Source organism: Uloborus diversus, chromosome 2 (assembly GCF_026930045.1).
Source record: "Uloborus diversus isolate 005 chromosome 2, Udiv.v.3.1, whole genome shotgun sequence".
NCBI lineage: Eukaryota > Metazoa > Arthropoda > Arachnida > Araneae > Uloboridae > Uloborus > Uloborus diversus.
The window spans coordinates 861846-884114 of record NC_072732.1 but is presented as its reverse complement, the minus strand read 5'-3'; positions in this window follow the sequence as shown (position 1 = coordinate 884114).

The following is a 22269-nucleotide window of genomic DNA, read 5'->3' as shown; positions in this document are numbered from 1 at the left end:
TTGACGCACAGGGTTGACAAAGTGGTGACCGAGTAGCGAATGATACTAGTATTTTTAGTCGTTACTCACTTTTACGCTACTTTTCCGTCAAAGGTACGTCACTTCGTTTGGCGAATAGTTTACTTTCTGCCTTGGCGACAATAGAAAAATGACTTGACTCGATTGGCGATATCTACCAAGTTTTTGACCACCATAGAATTTAGAAATTGAAGTTGATGAATGTACTGCTGAAGAAATGATTAGCTTGCAATAGTGGTAAATGAATTAAGATTGTCCGAGTTACTAATGCGCAAACTGACATACCTTTCACGGAAAGTTATCGTTTTTATTTAGGCATCCCTTGGCGATTGGCGACCGCTAATCTTGATGTTTGAACCACACTGCACGCTGATACTGGATACACGGGGAAATTTTGATAATTGGGAATCTGCCACGGTCGTCGTATTTTTGGCGTAAATATTTTTATTTTGGTAACCCTGTTGATTTATAGTAACACTATGTGAATAGATGTTTCCGTTATCTTTGTTTAGATTTGCAACGAAATATGCCTCTCGCGCAGGCGCTGTATCCAAAAATTGACGCTAATTAAAAAAGATCGCCAGATTCCCAATTATCGAAATCTTCCCAGATACACTGCACATACACTATATGGTTTTCAAAAATTAGACAAAAAAAAGGTGCTTATGTATTAACGCTACCGCAGCTACAGATTTGGCGGTTTTATAATATTTGGCGGTTTTCTCTTGTTGCCAAAACAAAGCAACAAGGAATCCAAAAAATAACTGCGTACGCGTGAGAACAACAAATGCGCCAAATGATTGCTCTTTATTGACACATTAGCACAACTGCTGCTGCGTTAATACACAAGAACCGAAAAACTATGGAATCGCTTAACATATAGTAAAAAATGAAGACAACTACCACCAGTACCTTTTGAAATCAAATATCGAAGAGCTTCATAAGGCTTCCAGGGACATCAAATTCGTTCTTCCTTTGGCGCTTGTCCGTCTAGAAAAGCTATTGCAGAGTTTAAGGTAGCAAAACCACGCAAAGAGCCGAGTACATCTTCCGCTGGTAGCAAAGAACATTTCAGCACACTACATAGGAGAAAACAGTTTTTAATTTTAGAGAGACATGTTTGTGAACCCCTCCACCCACCCAGTTATGTGTAAAAGCATTTTTAGCTACCAGGGGGAAGACTTACTCAGCTTCTTTATGGGGTTTTCGCCGTTATGGCGATTACAGACTGGTAGGTCAAAAATGATGGCGAAACTGGGGTCTCTGAATGCTGTAAACTGCGAGGTATTTATGTGCGATTCTGCCTCAGTCCAAATGTGGGGCGGTGTCTGTAGCTTTATGACATCAATATTGCATCATGAGAATTGGAAAAAAAAATCAAGTACTTTTGTTAGGAGACTCCTCGCTTGCATTCTGACCATATTGTTAGACGTGATATGAAACGCATAGATGCAAGAACTAACTCAAAATGTCTACATACGAACTTGATTGATGTTTGCCATCTATACCACAAGACGCAGAGTTGCGCTTTCACAAATACTATTAAAAAAAACAGCCGATAACCTTTCAACACACGGTATTATTTATCTGGCGCCACCTGCCAGATAAATTGCTTTACAACAAAATTTGCATAAACCAAAATAAATAAAGAATTGAATAATTAAAAATAGAAAACAGTTCAAAGTTCTTTTCTGATCCGTTTCGCAACACTCCCACCTTTTTGATTTGCTTGAATCAAAAATTAAATAATGCTATTTTTAAAACAGGAGCACACTTTGAAAGGGTACAATTTTTGTACAGGACGAGTGAATGTACCATTTTGGGTTTTTACTTTCACAACTTTTGCCCGTCCATCTCTTCCAGTACACAGTTCCTGAATACGCGCGATTGGCCAGTTAATACGCTTGAGATTTTCGCTTCCGACCAATACAATGTCCCCTAATTTCAGCTCAAGGAGTTTGTCCATGTCTCTGCACTAATTGTCCGAGGTACTCCTTGCGGAAACGGCTTCGAAGTTGTTCCCCCAACTCTTGGCAAAAAACGTTGGCGTACTAAAAGTTTATCTCGATCCAACAGGTCCAAATCTGGGGTACCTGAAAATTTAATGTCCTGTATAAACATAGAAGGTGTTAAAGGCGTTAAATCCTCCGTGTCATTCGAGACATAAGTTAGAGGAAGTAATTCCTCATAGGTTACGGATGCTTGTCCCAAGACTTGCACTAATAATTCCTTAGTGGCACGAACTAGACGCTCCCACCATCCACCCCCACCACGTAGCTGTGGGCGGAATAAAATTCCAAGTGATGGGACTTAACGTTTCCAGCGATATATCACTTTTTTCCAATCTATTTTTCTCAGCAATCTTGACGCTCCAACAAAACTAGTCCCATTGTCGGTGTACACAACAGACGGACGACCTCTTCTGGCTATGAAACGCCGAAGTGCTTGTATGAAGATCTCTGTGCTTATGGATGACACCAACTCTAAATGTACCCATTGGTACACCGCACTATCCAAGTCTTAGTTTTATTCCAGAGAATAAGCGGACCGCATACATCTGTTTCGGTGACCTCAAAGGCGAAAGCATCACGAACTCGGTCCAGTGGTAACTGAAAGGATCCAGTAGTCGGAGGTTTTGCAGTAAATCTTTTGCATCGAACACAGTTCTTAATAATTGACCGGATTGTGCGTCTAGCACCAATTATCCAAAATTCTTCCCTCATTATAACAGTCAATGCTTGAGTACCATCATGTGAATATTTCGAGTGATAGTCTCTGACTAAACAGTTCACTATGTAGTGCTTAGATGGCAACAAAATAGGATACCGGAATTCATAGGAATCTTCACTTTCGACGATTCGTGTTCTTACTCTTCTTAAACCGTTTTGATCTCTTATGGTCAAAATGCCACCGATAGAGTCTCCCGTTTCCGGAAAACTTTCTGCCTGAACAAGAGCAAGAAGCGCGATTTTAGATTCTTTTATTTCGGAATCTAGCAAGAAAGGTTCTCGAATTACCGTTATTGTTTGACAATTTTTAACAAATCTTTTCACCCAACTTAAAACTTTTATCGTTTTTGAAAATTTAGAAAACTTCTCGTACCATTTAACTCTATCACTTTCTATTACGGCACTAAGATTCAAGCATATGCCTTTCTTGCGTTCTGCAAAAACTAAAGTTTCACTTGCTTTAACCTCAGATTTCGGCCAATTATCTTTAGAACTTTTAAGCCAAACAGGCCCACGCCACCATTCCGATTTAGAAAACTGAAGAGGAAGACAACCGCGTGAAGGTAAATCTGCGAAGTTTAAATGACTTGAAATATGTGACCACTGATTTGTATTTGTAACTGAGCAAATTTCTTTTGCACGATTACCCACAAAAGTTCCCCACGCGTCACTTCTTTGAATCCAAAATAATGCTGTGCTGTTCAAAAATATCTATCGCTACATGTAATGCGAGTGCTTCCGACACGTATTTACAAAGGCGCACACCTAAAATACACGACATAAGCTCTAGACGCGGAATAGTAATTCCTTTTAATTGGAGCAACTCTCGACTTGGCTGTTACGAACCTGACAAATATTTCCCCTTCACTCTCGGACCTCAAAAAAATTACAGTTGCACATAGATGCTGGCCAGCATCACAAAATATATGCAGTGACCAGGTACTTCGATGTCCGAACTCTATACGCCGCAGTATTTGCAAATCATTCAGAATTTTCTGTTGATTATACCACTTTCAAAATTTATTTCTAGTGTTATCGGGTTAAGGGGCATCCCAGTCCACTTTCATCTCCAAAATTTCCTATAGTAACAACTTCGCTTGCAATAAAACAGTTGTCAAAAATCCCAAGGGATCAAGAATTGATTGCATTAAAGACAAATCCTCCCTTTTAGTCAATTTCTCTGAAACCGCCACGTTCTCAATTTTTACGTGAAGATTATCTAACTTTCTGTCCCACATAATTCCTAAAACTAGAACGGGGTTCTCCGCCGGGGAATCCGCGCTCGAATATGCTGGCACCGATTCAATATCTTTCTCTACTGGACCATATGTCCACATACGCAAGTCCATTCGAGCTTCAGTTAAAATTTCAGTAGAGGATTTCACAAAATCCACGAGATCTTTTTCGTTATCTACTGAAGTCACGCAATTATCAATGTAAAATGATCTAATTTTCACGCAATATCAGTTTGATCAGGCGTCACTTTTGACAAATGGAAGGAAATAACCACCCCCAGTAAAAATGGGCTCGGCCGTACCCCGAACACAACTCTTTAGTGACGGAGAAAACCTTCAACTTGTCTTTCTCCCACCATAAAAATCTCAAAAAGTCCCTATCTTCTTTCCTCAACTCAATCTGCAAAAATGCACGCCGAATATCGGACGTAACGCCAATACTTTTCTCTCTAAAACCCAACAAAATAGATGGAATTTCTTCGATTAAATTTGGTCCTTTAACCAAACAATCATTAAGGGATATTGATCTATTAACTTTGCATGACTGTCAAAAACGGGTCTTGTCTTAGTAGTAACACTACCAGGTTTAAAGACTGGATGATGGGGTAAATAATGCCCTTTAAAATGCAATTCATCATTTGGTATCGCTTCAATTACACCCTCTTGTCTAACCACTGTTTAAAAATTTTATCATACTCCTCATATTTTTTCAAAGACTTAAGTCTATGGGTGACATTGAACCATCTTTTTTCGGCTATATGACGATTTGAGGGCAATTCTGCATTGCATCCCATCCAAGGTAATCCCACACTATAACGACCCTCCTAGTTTCTCGAAAGAGAATTCAAAAATTGCTCACGTGCTATTTTTTCCTCTAAAGAGTTATTTAAGTTGAGATTAGCATCCGAAATTCCGATGGTTTCTAAGATCGGAAATCTTGAAATCCTGTACAGTGCCGCGCCGTCCCTATATGCGAGGTCGTGCGCCGCACGACGGCGCCAGATTCAAAAAAGCGCCGAGCTCTGCCAATCAAAACTGCTCCAAATAGGTGGATTCTCTCTTACCAAAAAAAATAAAATTGAACTTTTCAATATATCCAGGGCCCGGTCAAACCAAAGTGATGACCAGGCCCTGGCAAAATTTGTTGACCCTCTCATAAGAAAATCTGCACATTTTTCATGTGGGTTTTCCAAAACGGGAAGAAATCAAGACATTTACACAATTTTGGTGGCCTTAAAATTGTGGTTGCCCTTTTCAGGGACATGTCGGACCGTGCGTAAATAATCAGGGCATGATAGTATCCAATGGTGGCGGCGAAGTTACACTGCTCATTGAAACAAGCAATATTCTCGTTGCCTATCTGAATTAAAAATCATTGCCTTTTTGTGTCGAATTATGCTATTCAAAAGTGTAATCTTTTACACTGAAAACGCGTGACGCTAATTAATGCATACATTAGCATTTTTCATCCTAATGTGGAGCCATGATTGCTATTTCGATAGCACACATGTCTGAAATGAGGCGCAAGAAATTTTCTATTCCCCATTTTTGATCTCAAGGTGAATATGTTGTATTGTAATTAGTGTAATACAGTAAAACCTGTAAAGTGGACCACCCTTGTCAGTTGACCACCTGTCTAAAGTGACCGCTATTTTCAGGCACAGAATTAGATCTTATCATATATTTCAACCTCTGTAAGTTGACCACGCTTAAGTTGACCACTCAAGTAATGTACCGCAAGTGGTCGAATTACACAGGTTTCACTGTATTTTCTTTTTGGGATTTGCAATCATTGTTCGTGGTAATTCGACTATTTCATGTCTTTAGTCACTTAAAAACTACCGAAAGCCCATTTGCATATATTTTACTTGTGCGTAATGTTTGTATATTGTAGACAACAATTTTGGTTAACTTTTTTGTTCCAAAAAGTAACGATTTAACCATAATTACCCGAGCCTCCTCCTTTTTCTTTAACTATTTGTGTGTCAAAAAAGAGCTTTGGACGATGTATTTGTTTTAGATATTATATTCGATGCCTTAAATATTTTAGAATTGTTGGTTTTACCGGAAGGGACTTCAGTTTCAGATTTTAATTATAACCAACTAAATACCAACTATATATCAGCAACCATGGCAATGGTAGGGGAGGGGGCGGCTTAGCAATAGTTCTTCACTTTCTGGAGCTCCTCCCCCCCTCATAGGCTGCTAACAAGGTGTATAGAAGATAGTGTAGAAAAATACCGAACTGAAACCATGAGAAATATAAATTAATAGAGTAAGAGAGAAAACGGTGTTTAAGAGTTAGAAAGGCTACTAAAGACAGATAAGCTCAGGAAAAAAAGGCTATCGAATACTCATAAATATTTGAAAACGTTTTTGAGGTAAACAAGCAGCAAATCAGGTTACAGAAGATACAGTATAGCTTAAACGTTTTTAAGTTCAATTGCGAAATGCAGCTCCAACCATTCAAGGCTTCGTGTGCAAATATTGTTTTGATGACCAACAAAATCAAACAAAGGCTCACCTTGAGCAATTAAATTATTTAACTGAGTGTTTTCGTGAGTGGCAGCGGAAACTAAACATTAATGGAACGTCATTTTTTTCAGATAAGTAAGACTTGAATTTTTACTTAACTCTCTGAAACCTTTCACGAATTTCTAATCTATTCAAGGTTTCGGTAGGTAAGTTATTAATAAGTTTTCCAGTGTATCAAAAGATGATGTATAACAAAATAAAAAAATGTTTTTATTAAATAATGGCTTTGGTCTGATTTGCTTAGATTCAACTTGACGATGTAATCTGCAGCTTGATGATGGATTAGGTAATGGAATCTGGATGCATCCCCAAGGTGCAGGCTTCATCGTCATTGTGGATTTATCAAATCATAATTATAACTTAAGACGAAAACTTCGTGCTATTTAGTTTAGCCTTCTGTATCTTGAAGGATGAATTGACGTACTTGGTTTTACTTATTTGACGGATTATTTTACCATTTAACAGCTCTCATTCGTTATTCGGTGGACTTTTTTTCACTTTAACTTTTGACCGTGTTTTGTGGCTAGTTTTGTAAAGTCGTTGCTTTCATTGAATAGTATATTTGCTTTGAAAATCGCAATTACAGCATAAAAATTATTAAAATTGGATGGAAGTTTCTATCTGTGCCTCAAAGCGAGAAGGACGTTTGTCACAGAATGATAAATTTTCAGGGGGAAGACATTTTTCTGGAGCTTCAAAAGGATTGGACGCACGCTCTTTTAACCCTGCTTAAGAATGGAAAAGAACTTTTTTAAAAAGAATGACGTTCACATGGCTCAATGCAGAATAGGCTTCCATACACTATGCACTAATAAACGGAAAATCGCAATTTTTGGACTTAAGTCCTTCTGGCTCTGAGGTTAGATATTAGTAATCAATTGCATTAACGCATAGGGTTGACAAAGGGGTGACCGAGTAGAGAATGATACTAGTGTTTTTAGTCGTTACTCACTTTTACGCTACTTTTCCGTCAAAGGTACGTCACTTGGTTTGGCGAATCGTTTACTTTCTGCCTTGGCGACAGTAGAAAAATGGCTTGACTCGATTGGCGATATCTACCAAGTTTCTGACCACCATAGAATTTAGAAATTGAAGTTGATGAATGTACTGCTGAAGAAATGATTAGCTTGCAATAGCGGTAAATGAATTAAGACTGCCAGAGATACTAATGCGCCAAGTGACATACCTTCCATGGAAAGTTATCGCTTTTATTTAGTCACCCCTTGGTGATTGACGACTGCTAATCTTGATGTTTGAACCACACTACACGCTGATACTGGATACACGGGGACATTTCGATAATTGGGAATCTGGCACGGTCGTCGTATTTTTGTCGTAATTAATTTTGTTTTGGTAACCCTGCTGATTTATAGTAACACTATGTGAATAGATTTTTCCGTTGCCTTTGTTTAGATTTGCAACGTAAAATACCTCTCGCTCAGGCGCTAAAATTGACGCCAGTTAAGAAAGATCGCCAGATTCGCAATTATCGAAATCTTCCCAGATACACTGCACATACACTGTATGGTTTTTAAAAATTAGACAAAAAAAAAAGGTGCTTACGTATTAACGCTGCCGCAGCTACAGATTTGGCGGTTTTGTATTATTTGACAGTTTTCTCTTGTTGCCAAAACAAGACCAACAAGGAATCCAAAAGATAACTGCATGCGGGTGAGAACAACAAATGCGCCAAATGATTGGTCCTTATTGGCGCATTAGCACAACTGCTGCTGCGTTAATACATAAGAACTGAAAAACTATGGAATCGCTTAACATATAGTAAAAAATGAAGACAACTACCACCAGTACCTTTTGAAATCAAATATCGAAGAGCTTCATACAGCTTCCAGGGACATCAAATTCGTCCTCGCTTTGGCGCTTGTACGTCTAGAAAAGCTATTGCAGAGCTTAAGGTATCAAAACCACGCAAAGAGCCGAGTACATCTTCCGCTGGTAGCAAAGGCCATTTCAGCACACTACATAGGAGAAAACAGTCTTTAATTTTAGTGAGCTATGTTTGTGAGCCCCCTCCCCCCCCCCAGTTATGTGTAAAAGCATTTTTAGCTACCAGGGGGAAGACGTACTCAGCTTCTTTATGGGGTTTTCGCCGTTATGGCGATTGCAGACTGGCAGGTCAAACACGATGGCGAAACTAGGGTCTCTGGATGCTGTAAACTGTGAGGTTTTTATGTGCGATTCTGCCTCAGTCCAAATGTGGGGCGGTGACTTGTAGCTTTGTGACATCAACATTGCGTCATGAGAATTGGAAAGAAAAAAAATCAAGTACTTTTGTTAGGAGACTCCTCGCTTGCATTCTGACCATATTGTTAGACGTGATATGGAACGCATAGATACAAGAACTAACTCGAAATATCTACATACGAACTTTATTGATGTCTGCCATCTACACTATACAAGATGCAGAGTTGCGCTTTTACAAATACTAAAAAAAAAAAAAAAAAAAAAAGAAAAAAAAACAGCCGACCACCTGTCAACACAAGGTACTATTTATCTAGCGCCACCTGCCAGATAAATTGCTTTACAACGAAATTTGCATCAACCACAATAAATAAAGAATTGAATAATTCAAAATAGAAAACAGTTCAAAGTTCTTTTCTGATCCGTTTCGCAACACTCCAACCTTTTCGATTTGCTTGAATCAAAAATTAAATAATGGTATTTTTAAAACAGGAGCACACTTTGAAAAGGTACAATTTTCGTACAGGACGAGTCAATGTACCATTTTGGGTTCTTACTTTCCCAACTCTTGCCCGTCCATATCTCTTCCAGTACACAGTTCCTGAATACGCGCTATTGACCAGTTAATTCGTTTGAGATTTTCGCTTCCGACCCCTAATTTCAGCTCACAATGAGTTTGTCCATGTTTGTGCACTAATTGTCCAATGTACTCCTTGCGGAAACGACTTCGAAGTTGTTCACGCAACTCTAGGCAAAACACGTTGGCGTACTAAAAGTTATCTCGATCCAACAGGTCCAAATCTGGGGTACGTGAAAATTTAATGTCCTGTATAAACATAGAAGGTGTTAAAAGCGTTAAATCCTCCGTGTCGTTCGAGACATAGGTTAGAGGACGACAGTTCACTTCCGACCCCACGTCACATAGGAGAGTATAAGTAATTCCTCATAGGTTACGGATGCTTGTCCCAAAACTCGCACTAATAATTCCTTAGTGGTACGAACTAGACGCTCCCACCATCCGCCCCACCACGCAGCTGTGGGCGGATAAAATTCCAAGTGATGGGGCTTAACGTTTCCAGCGATATATCACTTTTTTCCAATCCATTTTTCTCAGCAATCCTGACGCTCCAACAAAACTAGTCCCATTGTCGGTGTACACAACAGACGGACGACCTCTTCGGGCTATGAAACGCCGAAGTGCTTGTATGAAGCTTTCTGTGCTTATGGATGACACCAACTTTAAATGTACGCATCGGTATACCGCACACGTAAACAATACTATACAAGTCTTCGTTTTATTCCGGGGAATAAGCGGACCGCATAAATCTGTTCCGGTGACCTCAAAGGCGAAAGCATCACGAACTCGGCCTAGTGGTAACTGAATGGATCCATTTTGCAGTAAAACTTTTACATCGAACACACCTTTTAACAATTGACCGGATTGTGCGTCTAGCACCAATTATCCAAAATTCTTCTCTCATTATAACAGTCAATGCTTGAGTCCCAGCATGTGAATATTTCGAGTGATAGTCTCTGACTAAACAGTTCACTATGTAGTGCTTAGATGACAACAAAATAGGATACCGGAATTCATAGGAATCTTCACTTTCGACGATTCGTGTTCATACTCTTCTTAAACCATTTTGATCTCTTATGATCAAAATGCCGACGATAGAGTTTCCCATGTCCGGAAAACTTTCCGCCTGAACAAGAGCAAGAAGCGCGATTTTAATTCTTTTATTTCGGAATCTAGCAAGAAAGGTTCTCGAATTACCGTTATTGTTTGACAATTTTTAATAAATCTTTTCACCCAACTTTAAACTCTTATCGTTTTTGAAAATTTAGAAAATTTCTCGTACCATTTAACTCTATCACTTTCTACTGCAGCACCAAGATTTAAACATATGCCTTTCTTGCGTTCTGCAAAAACTTAAGTTTCACTTGCTTTAACCTCAGATTTTGGTCAATTATCTTTAGAGCTTTTAAGCCAAACAGGCCCACGCCACCAATCCGATTTAGAAAACTGAAGAGGAAGACAACCGCGTGAAGGTAAATCTCGAAGTTTAAGTGACTTGAAATATGTGACCACTGATTTGTATTTGTAGCTGAGCAAATTTCTTCAGTTTCAGATTTTAATTAAAACCAACTAAATACCAGGAATCAGCTACCATGGCAATGGTAGGGGAGGGGGCGGCTTAGCAATAGTTCTTCACTTTCTGGAGGACCCCCCTGTAGGCTGCTAACAAGGTGTATAGAAGATAGTGTATAAAAATAAAGAACTGAAACCATGAGAATTATAAATTTATAGTGTAAGAGAGATCCCAACAAAACATAAATGTGAAAATGAAGCCAAGTTCGGTCGAAATGAGGTTCGAAGTAGACGGTGTCCCCGACAAAAAATAGTTGAGATCTAAACTGTTGCCAAGTTCCATAGCAGTTCCACATAGATGTTGGATTTTCCCATGTTCTTCAATTCATTTAGAAAACAATTTTTCACTTTCTTTGATAATGGATTTCAAACTTGCGGCATGTTCTAGTCATCGCTATTTTTTTTTCAAACTTGCCAAGTTTGAATTCGTCGAAATTGTTTTCTAAATGAATTGAAGAACATGGGAAAATCCAACATCTATGTGGAACTGCTATGGAACTTGGTAACAGTTTAGATCTGAACTATTTTTTGTCGGGGACACCGTCTACTTCGAACCTCATTTCGACCGAGCTTGGTTTCTTTTTCATATTTATGTTTTGTTGGGATATCATTACTACTTAAAAAGCTAAATCAAAGGTTATGTTCTAATTCAGATGATTATAAATGCAAAAGCATATAGAACTATATGAATTCCTTTTTTCCCCTGCTTTTACGGTTCACTGGTTTGCGGTTTCTCTTTATTAGAAGTTTTGAAGATATTTCGAAAGCTGGGGACTTGGTGCGATCGCCAATTTTAGGCAGTAATCGTCTGTTTTTCCCATTTATCAGCAAGGCAAAAGTACATTACTATTACATTATTATTTAGTACAGTATTATTTAGTACATTATTATTTAGTAGTTCTTGGTCTTTAACGTCCTCAGATTTGTCGACAATTAGGAAAATTGCTGACTCATCTCAAAATTTGTCTGGAATTTATTGTTCAGGGGGATAATCATAACGTAGATCGTAAAATATGCAGAATTGGCGAAAATATTTCTCAATTGCTGAAATTATTGCTGCCATTTTTGCTCCTCCTGTAAAATTTTGCATTTTAATTGAGATCTAAAGATTTTATAAATTTTAAACCTGGTTATTTTTGATTTCAAAGGCTTAGCTCTAGATTTACAATTTTAATTATTTGATGGATCATTTTTCATTTTAGCGGAATTTAAAGTATCGTTTAAAGCCCCATTTTGGTTATAAATTTAATTGTTAATTTAAAACATCAACAACCTTGTTTTGGCAACGTTTGACGAGCCCTTTTGTTTTGATTTATTTGGCGAAATATTTTGCAATCGCGCGATAAAGTGATTACGCCGTGATGCTCATAAAAAATACCGTAGTTTTTTGCTACTTTAATGTAGTTTTTTTGACTTTTTAGATTTTTCCCTTTACATATGCATGAAAATCTATCTTTATGCCAAATTTCAAATATGTGAGGCACTTGGAAGTTCGTAAACATTTTGATGACTGACTGAGTGAGTGAGTGAGTCAGTGTTAAAAATGACACTTTTCAGATCTTAATAATTCAATAACTATAAGAGATACACTCATGAAATTTAGAATTATAGGTCTACTATGCAGCTCTATTAGACATACAAAATTTCAAGAATGTAGATTTAATAGCTTTTGAGAAATGAGGGGGTCAAAAGTAGCTTGAAATGGTTCGTGTAAGATACACACTGGCAGATGTGTCGCCTGATTTCCGAACTTGGCTGACACACTGCCGTGTGTCTAAAAAACTGTTTAAGAAATAGAAAATCTTCTAAAGACAAATAAGCTCAAGAAAATAAAAAGTCTATCGAATACTCATGAGCATTTGGAAACGTGGTATAACTTTGATATACACCCCCAAAAATTACGCGCCAAATCTGGCATTCCCTACGGACTTTTTAGGGTTGCTGTTCCTTATTTTGGTGTTGCCAATTTAGGTTTTTTCAGCTTTTAGGTTTTTACTGTTGCCAAATTTAGTATTTTCATGTATTTTGTACCATTTTTTGAGTTTTTTTAAAAGTTTTGTGGCAACAATTTTTGTGGCAACAAAGTTTTGTGTCAACAAAAACAAAAAAAGTCGCCAAATTTCCGATTTGGGGGGGTATATCAAAGTAGTTCCGGAAACGTTTTTGAGGTAAACTGATTTGCTGCTAAATCAGGTTACAGAAGATACAGTATACTTTAAACGTTTTTAAGTTCAATTGCGAAATGCAGCTTCAACCATTCAAGGCTTCGTGTGCAAATATTGTTTGGATGACCAACAAGTTCAAACAGAGGCTCACCTTGAGCAATTAAATAATTTAACTGAGTGTTTTCGTGAGTGGCAGCGGAAACTAAATATTAATAGAACGTTCTTTTTTTTTTTTTCAAATAAGTAAGACTTGAACGTTTGCTTGACTGTGAAAACTTTCAAGAACTTCCAATTTATTGAAGATTTCGGTAAGTAAGTTATAAGTTTTCCAGTGTATCAGGAGATGATGTATAGCAAAATAAAGAAATGTTTTTATTAAATAATGACTTTGGTCTGATTTGCTAAGATTCAACTTGACGATGAAATCTGCAGCTTGATGATGGATTAGGTAATGGAATCTGGATGCATCCCCAAGGTGCAGGTTTCATCGTCATTGTGGATTTATCAAATCATAATTATAATTTAAGGCGAAAACTTCGTGCTATTTAGTTTAGCTTTCTGTATCTTGAAGGATGAATTGACTTACTTGATTTTACTTAATTGGCGGATTATTTTACCTTTTAACAGCTCTCATTCGTTATTCGGTGGACTTTTTTTCACTTTAACTTTTGGCCGTGCTTTGTGGCTAGTTTTGTAAAGTCGTTGCTTTCATTGAATAGAGTATCAGCTTTGAAAATCGCTATTACAGAACAAAAATTATTAAATTGGATGGAAGTTACTATCTGTGCCTCAGAGCGAGAAGGACGTTTGTCACATTATGACGAATTTTCAGGGGGGGGAAGACATTTTTTTGGAGCTTGAAAAGGATTGGACGTACGCTCTTTTAACAGTGCTTAAGAATGGAAAAGAACTTTTTTAAAAGAATTACGTTCACATGGCTCAATGCAGAATAGGCTTCTATATACTTTGCACTAATAAACGGAAAATCGCAATTTTTGGACTTAAGCCCTTCTGGCTCTGAGGTTAGATATTAGTAATGAATAGCATTGACGCACAGGGTTGACAAAGTTGCGACCGAGTAGCGAATGATACTAGTATTTTTAGTCGTTACTCGTTTTTATGCTACTTTTCCGTCATATAAGGTACGTCACTTGGTTTGGCGAATCGTTTACTTTCTGCCTTGGCGACAGTAGAAAAATGACTTGACTCGATTGGCGATATCTACCAAGTTTCTGACAACCGTAGAATTTAGAAATTGAAGTTGATGAATGTACTGAAGAAGAAACGATTAGCTTGCAATAGTGGTAAATGAATTAAGATTGTCAGAGTTACTAATGCGCAAAGTGACATACCTTTCATGGAAAGTTATCGCCTTTATTTAGTCACCCCTTGGCGATTGGCGACCACTAATCTTGATGTTTGAACCACACTACACGCTGATACTGGATACACGGCGACAATTCGATAATTGGGAATCTAGCACGGTCGTCGTATTTTTTGGCGTAAATAATTTTACTTTGGTAACCCTGCTGATTTATAGTAACACTATGTGCATAGATGTTTATGTTATCTTTGTTCAGATTTGCAACGAAAAATACCTCTCGCGCATGCGCTGAAGCCAAAAATTGACGCCAATTAAGAAAGTTTGCCAGATTCCCAATTATCGAAATCTTCCCGGATACACTGTACATACACTATATGGTTTCTAAAAATTAGACAAAAAAAAAAAAAAAAAAAAAGGTGCTTGCGTATTAACGCTACCGCAGCTACAGATTTGGCGGTTTTATAATATTTGGCGGTTTTCTCTTGTTGCCAAAACAAGGCAACAAGGAATCCAAAAGATAACTGCGTGCGCGTGAGAACAACAAATGCGCCAAACGATTGTTCTTTATCGGCACATTAGCACAACTGCTGCTGCTGCGTTAATACACAAGAACCGAAAAACTATGAAATCGCTTAACATACAGGCCCGGACTGGCCAGCCGGGCAACTGGTCACATGGCCGATGCGCCCCTACACCAGAAAAATATATATATATATATATATATATATATATATATATATATATATATATATATATCTTATACATATAAAATCTGAGTATCTATCTATCTATCTATGTCCAAGCTTCTTCTCCCGAACGACAGTGAACTGACCATCGAACCAGGTATCGATGGATTCGTAATCCTCCCGTCTTCATGTTTGGCTATTTAACATAATTCTTCGATAATAATTAGCGGAGATATCAATTAAAAACTTTTAATTATGACTCTTAGATTTCAAAATCAAATCACTATTTTTCGAAGGCTTTTCTCCATTCAAATTATTTTTCAGTGCTTCATCTCAACTTTCCGTCGATTGCTAATTTAACGTTTCATATTGTCTTTGTTTCGTGCGTGATTGTTTGAGGCTTTCCTCAATTCAAATAATTAAGTAATGTTTCTTTCGGGAGTATTCGACCTAAAATACTTTAGGGAATCATAACAAATACAATAAATGAAGCATTTAAGTTTTATTTCACGTCGTAAAGTAAATGGGTGATTTACATGCAATTTATTATTAGTTTGCATAGTACTGCTTTAGAATGTGAATTTTCCTGTTTTCGTGTAATATAAACAATCTTGGCAAACACTTCCCACTGATATAAATCTTGGTGAGAAGATTTTGATAATGGGATTGTTTAATTCAAACAAGAGTACTACTTTTAGTCACAGAAATTGATAGAACAAGCAAAAAAAAAAAAAAAAAAAAAAAAAACAAGGACCCAGAAAATAATTTTATTTTCCCAACAGTTATTTTTTAATTAATTTTTTAAAATATCCGATTTTTCAAACAAGCCGTGGTCTTTATACGTCACAAATGATGTACTTTGGCGCATCTTTCTATCGGCTTTCATTTTTTAGGTAGCCCGTGCAACGCCGGGCACGCAGCTAGTATATATATATTTGTTTTGTTCAAAAATACTCTTTACAAAAAAATTATCCCTTCCCCCCTTCTTTTTGTTACTAAAAAAATATTTTTTTCCCCTTTAACTGACGATTTTTCTTCTCTCTTTTCCTGACACCTCGAAATTGTTAAGTACAAATATTTTACGGTAATAAGTCTTTTAGCTAATCACTGAGGAACCTGGAATTATTTTGCCTTTCTTTTCAAAACTTGTTCCCTTCTTCTCAATCATTGTCACTGCTCACTGGTGCGACTTTGAAGGTTATTTGGGGGTCAAAATCCTTGGTCCCCCACTGCCTTGAACAGGGGTCTTGACGAGTAAATCATAAATTCTAGGAACCGCTGATAGCTTACTCGATACCCAGAATCATCTGCGAAATTCTGGTGGAAATTTAATAGCGGCGATTAGGAGGGAGGAGAGCGGATATACATAAAAGAAGATTATTCAGTTTTTTTCTTGGGTGCTTCCTGAAAAGTAATTATCAGTTGTATATTATGCTACCATTTTTAATAGTAATTTATTTTTTGCCTCCATTTTTTTCGAAATAAAAACTGTAGAGCTTGTTTTGTTTCTGTAACAATGTATCAGGACCGCGATATTTCCTACTGCAATTTTAATCCTCAATTTTCTTGCTATCGTACCTCCGATTGCATTAACACAGTTAACAAGCATCTAGAGGGGACTCATCTTTATTTGGCAGAAAGCAACATCCTGTTGCTCCCTTTTGCCTTCTAAAGAGCTCTGCAGATTTTTTTTTCTTACAAAGACAAACATCCAATACTTGTAATAGTTGTTGTTTTAACGCCCAGGTGCACCCTTTTGTCGATTTATTAAACCCCACCTCCCTCTTCTTTTTTTCAGGTCTTTAAAAGAATAGTTTTTGAAGGATCCGTTTTTGCGATCGTGAATTTTAAAATTACTTAAAAAGACACTTTGAGATATTTAAAAAAAAAAAAACATTTTCAGAGAAGAGAGCTCTTTAAATCTAGAATCAAGACAAACATCCCATACCTGCAATCGTTAGTTAGTCTCCAAGTGCCCTGTTGCGTTTTTAGATGCGCCCTCAGTCTTTTCAATTCACGTTATCGCGACAGCTTGACAAAAATGTCTTTTTTCCAGGGTTGCGAGTCAGCGTCGAAGAGCCGGAGTCGGACTGATTTTGGGGTGAAGGAGTCGGATTCGGGAGTCGAAGGTTTAGAAGTTCAAGAGTTGGAGTCTGAGAAAGAGTCGCTCATCTCCCCCCCCCCCCCAAAGTCCGCAATGTTTGTATATTGTAGACAACAATTTTGGTTAACTTTTTTGTTCCAATAAGTAGCGATTTAACCACAATTACCCGAGCCTCCTCCTTTTTCTTTAACTATTTGTGTGTCAAAAAAGAGCTTTGGACGATGTATTTGTTTTAGATATCATATTCGATGCCTTAAATATTTTTGAATTTTTGGTTTTACCGGAAGGGACTTCAGTTTCAGATTTTAATAACCAACGAAACACCAGGAATCAGCTACCATGGCAATGGTAGGGAGGGGGCGGCTTAGCAATAGTTCTTCACTTTCTGGAGGACCCTCGTAGGCTGCTAACAAGGTGTATAGAAGATAGTCTAGAAAAATACCGAACTAAAACCATGAGAATTATAAATTTATAGTGTAAGAGAGAAAACAGTGTTTAAGAGTTAGAAAGGCTTCTAAAGGTAAATAAGCTGAAGAAAAAAAAGTCTATCGAATACTCATGAGTATTCGAAAACGTTTTTGAGGTAAACAAGCAGCAAATCAGGTTACAGAAGATACAGTATAGCTTAAACGTTTTTAAGTTCAATTGCGAAATGCAGCTTCAACCATTCAAGGCTTCGTGGCCAACAAGTTCAAACAAAGGCTCACCTTGAGTAATTAAATAATTTAACTGAGTGTTTTCGTGAGTGGCAGCGGGAACTAAATATTAATAGAACGTCATTTTTTTCAAATAAGTAAGACTTGAATTTTTACTCTCTGAAAACTTTCAAGAACTTCTAATTTATTCAAGGTTTCGGTAAGTAAGATATTAATGAGTTTTTCCAGTGTATCAAAAGATAATGTATAAAAAAATAAAGAAATGTTTTTATTAAATAATGACTTTGGTCTGATTTGCTTAGATTCAACTTTACGATGACATCTGCAGCTGGATGATGGATTAGGTAATGGAATCTTGATGCATCCCCAAGGTGCAGGTTTCATCGTCATTGTGGATTTATCAAATCATAATTATAATTGAAGGCGAAAATTTCATGCTATTTAGTTTAGCTTTCTGTTTCTTGAAGGATGAATTGACTTACTCGATTTTACTTATTTGGCGGATTATTTTACCTTTTAACAGCTCTCATTCGTTATTCGGTGGACATTTTTTCACTTTAACCTTTGGTCGTGCTTTATGACTAGTTTTGTAAAGTCGTTGCTTTCATTGAATAGAGTATCAGCTTTGAAAATCGCAATTACAGCATAAAATTTATTAAATTGGATGGAAGTTACTATCTGTGCCTCAGAGTGAGAAGGACGTTTGTCACAGAATGATGGGGAAGACATTTTTCTGGTGCATGCAAAGGATTGGACGCGCGCTCTTTTAACCCTGCTTATGAATGGAAAAGAACTTTTAAAAAATTACGTTCACATGGCTCTATGCAGAATAGGCTTCTATATACTTTGCACTAATAAACGGAAAATCGTAATTTTTGGACTTGAGTCCTTTTGGCTCTGAGGTTAGATACAGTGGCTCCCAAAAGTCTTCGTACATCTACGACTTTCAGCGAAATTGGCCCCTATCCATTGGTTAGAATTAATACTTCGGAATAGGTATTTAATTATCAGATCTGTGATCATTTTTTAACAAAACTACATGAAAAGTTTTTAAAAAATATTAAAGCTTAATTTTTTAAAAATAAAAAACCAAAAAGTGCCGGAAATTTTAACTCACAAAAGTCTTCGTACACTTTAAAAAATATCTATATATTATTGAATAATCTAACTTTTTACTAAGTTATTATTTAGTAGAATATCATACAGTATCAACAACACCTTTTAAACACCTGGGAATAAAATTCATTCTTTTTTCTTTCTTTTTTTTTTGCGTAATTTCTGAGTAAATGTTCAACCACACTTTGAGTCTTACTGTTTCTAGCTCTATTTTAATTTCAAAGCCGTATTTTCGTAATCTAGCCTCCAGGTATCTCTAAATATAATGCATTAAGTTCAAATCTGGAGATTGAGGGGGTATTTTCTAAACTTTAGGACAATTTTCGAGGCACTGGACGCAAACGTTGAAAACCGTGTGCTTCTTATCGTTATCTTGATAAAAAAACAAAGTTGTTTCCAATAACCAAATTTTTAGCTAATAGTTCAAAATTGGGTTTTAAAATATTTAAAGGAACGGTATGATTCAATATTTCATCAAACATTCCAAAATACCAAGTCCTGATGTTGATATGCACCCTCACACTAGAACACCTCCACCGTCCTGATTAACTGATCCAACTAAGTTCTTAAGATTAAGTTCCAAATTTTTTCTTCTACTTACAGTTATACAACAATTTAACCAAAAATGTTGAATTCATTTTTATCTGTAAGTAAGACGTAATTTTAAAACTTTTTGAGCTTATTTATCATTGATTTTGCGACGAAAAGCGTAAGCTTTCTGTTTTTCTCACGACCAAGAAAATTTCTGCGGGAAGAGGTTCCATTTAATTTAGCTAATTAGGGAACTTGGCGAACAATTTTAGGGGAAAATTGAACGTTTAAATTTTAATTTAACTCTGCATAAACTTTTACATCATTCAAATGTGTATTTTTTATAAATTTTTAAACTGTAAATCTCCGATCACGCTTTGTCAACTTTGCCGGTTGACCTTTTCTTACCTTGTTTTCGGTCCGAGTCATTTCTTTAAAGCATTTTATCCAGCACTTGACTATGGAATTGTATAAATTATCTAATTTTGAGACATTTTAAGCCAATTTAACGCTACCGTGAGGAAAAAAAAATCAAATTTCGAACGGTGTTTGTTGTTTTTTACGAATAACAGCCATTTTAAAGTAATAAGCACAATATTAAGGAATAAATAAACAAAAAATTAAAGCCAAATGACTTTTAAGGGTCAAGACAATGCAAAAATAATAAATAAACGGCATATGATAATTTTAATCATGAATTTATTCGAAAATATTTGAGTGTGCGATGACTTTCGTGGCGTGTTATTTCTGTCTCTTCGTTTTTTGACACTTTTCAAAAAGAAGATCCGTCAATATTTTGAAAAAACTACTGGGTTGTATTTAGAATGACATAGGAATGATGTGAAAAAATATTGGACTTCATATCGAATTCAGTTTTGCGTTATTTTGGTTTTACTAAAAAATTTCAAAGTGTATGAACACTTTTGGGAGCCACTGTATTAGTAATCAATAGCATTGACGCACAGGGTTGACAAAGTGGCGATCGAGCAGCACATGATACTAGTATTTTTAGTCGTTACTCGTTTTTAATCTACTTTTCCGTCAAAGGTACGTCACTTATTTTGGCGAATAGTTTACTTTCTGCCTTGGCGACAGTAAAAAAATTGCTTGACTCGACTGGCGATATCTACCAAGTTTGACAACCATAGAATTCAGAAATTGAAGTTTATGAATGTACTGACGAAGAAGTGATTAGCTTGCAATAGTGGTAAATGAATCAAGATTGTCAGAGTTACTAATGCGCCAAGTGACATACCTTTCATGGAAAGTTATCGCTTTTATTTAGTCACTCCTTGGCGATTGACGACTGCTAATCTTGATGTTTGAACCACACTACACGCTGATACTGGATACACGGGGACGTATCGATAATTGGGAATCTGGCACGGTCGTCGTATTTTTGGCGTAAATAATTTTATTTTGGTAACCCTGCTGATTTATAGTAACACTATGTGAATAGATGTTTCCGTTATCTTTGTTTAGATTTGCAACGAAAAATACCTCTCGCGCAGGAGCTGAAGCCAAAAATTGACGCCAATTAAGAAAGATCGTCAGATTCCCAATTATCGAAATCTTTCCAGATACACTGTACATACACTATATGGTTTTTAAAAATTAGACAAAAAAAAGGTGCTTATGTATTAACGCTACAGCAGCTACAGATTTGGCGGTTTTATAATATTTGGCGGTTTTCTCTTGTTGCCAAAACAAGGCGACAAGGAATCCAAAAAATAACTGCGTACGCGTGAGAACAACAAATGCGCCAAATGATTGCTCTTTATTGCACATTAGCACAACTGCTGCTGCGTTAATACATAAGAACCGAAAAACTATGGAATCGCTTAACATAGTAAAAAATGAAGACAACTACCACCAGTACCTTTAGAATCAATCATCGAAGAGTTCGATACAGCTTCCAGGGACTTCAAATTCGTTCTTGCTTTGGCGTTCGTCCGTCTAGAAAAAGTATTGCAGAGCTTAAGGTAGCAAAACCACGCAAAGGGCCGAGTACATTTTCCGCTGGTAGCAAAGAACATTTCAGCACACTACAGAGGAGAAAACAGTCTTTAATTTTAGAGAGCTATGTTTGTGAACCCCCTCCCCCCAAGTTATGTGTAAAAGCATTTTTAGCTACCAGGAGGAAGACGTACTCAACTTCTTTATGGGGGTTTTCACCGTTATGGCGATTACAGACTGGCAGGTCAAAAACGATGGCGAAACTAGGGTCTCTGAATGCTGTAAACTGCGAGGTATTTATGTGCGATTCTGCCTCAGTCCAAATGTGGGGCGGTGACTTGTAGCTTTATGATATCATGAGAATTGGAGAAAAAAAATCAAGTACTTTTGTTAGGATACTCCTCGCTTGCATTCTGACCATATTGTTAGACGTGATATGGAACGCATAGATACAAGAACTAACTCAAAATTCTATATACGAACTTTAGTGATGTCCGCCAGCTACACTACAAGACGCTGAGTTGCGCTTTCACAAATACTACAAAAAAAAAAAAAAAAAAAAAAAAAAAAAAAAAAAAAAAAAAAACAGCCGACCACCTGTCAGCACAAGGTATTATTTATCTGGCGCCACCTGCCAGATAAATTGCTTTACAACGAAATTTGCATAAACCACAATAAATAAAGAATTGAATAATTAAAAATTGAAAACAGTTCAAAGTTTTTTTCTGATCCGTTTCACAACTGATTGTTTTTGATTTGCTTGAATGAAAAATTAAATAATGCTGTTTTTAAAACAGGAGCACACTTTGAAAGTGTACAATTTTCGTAGAGGACGAGTCAGTGTACCATTTTGGGTTTTTACTTTC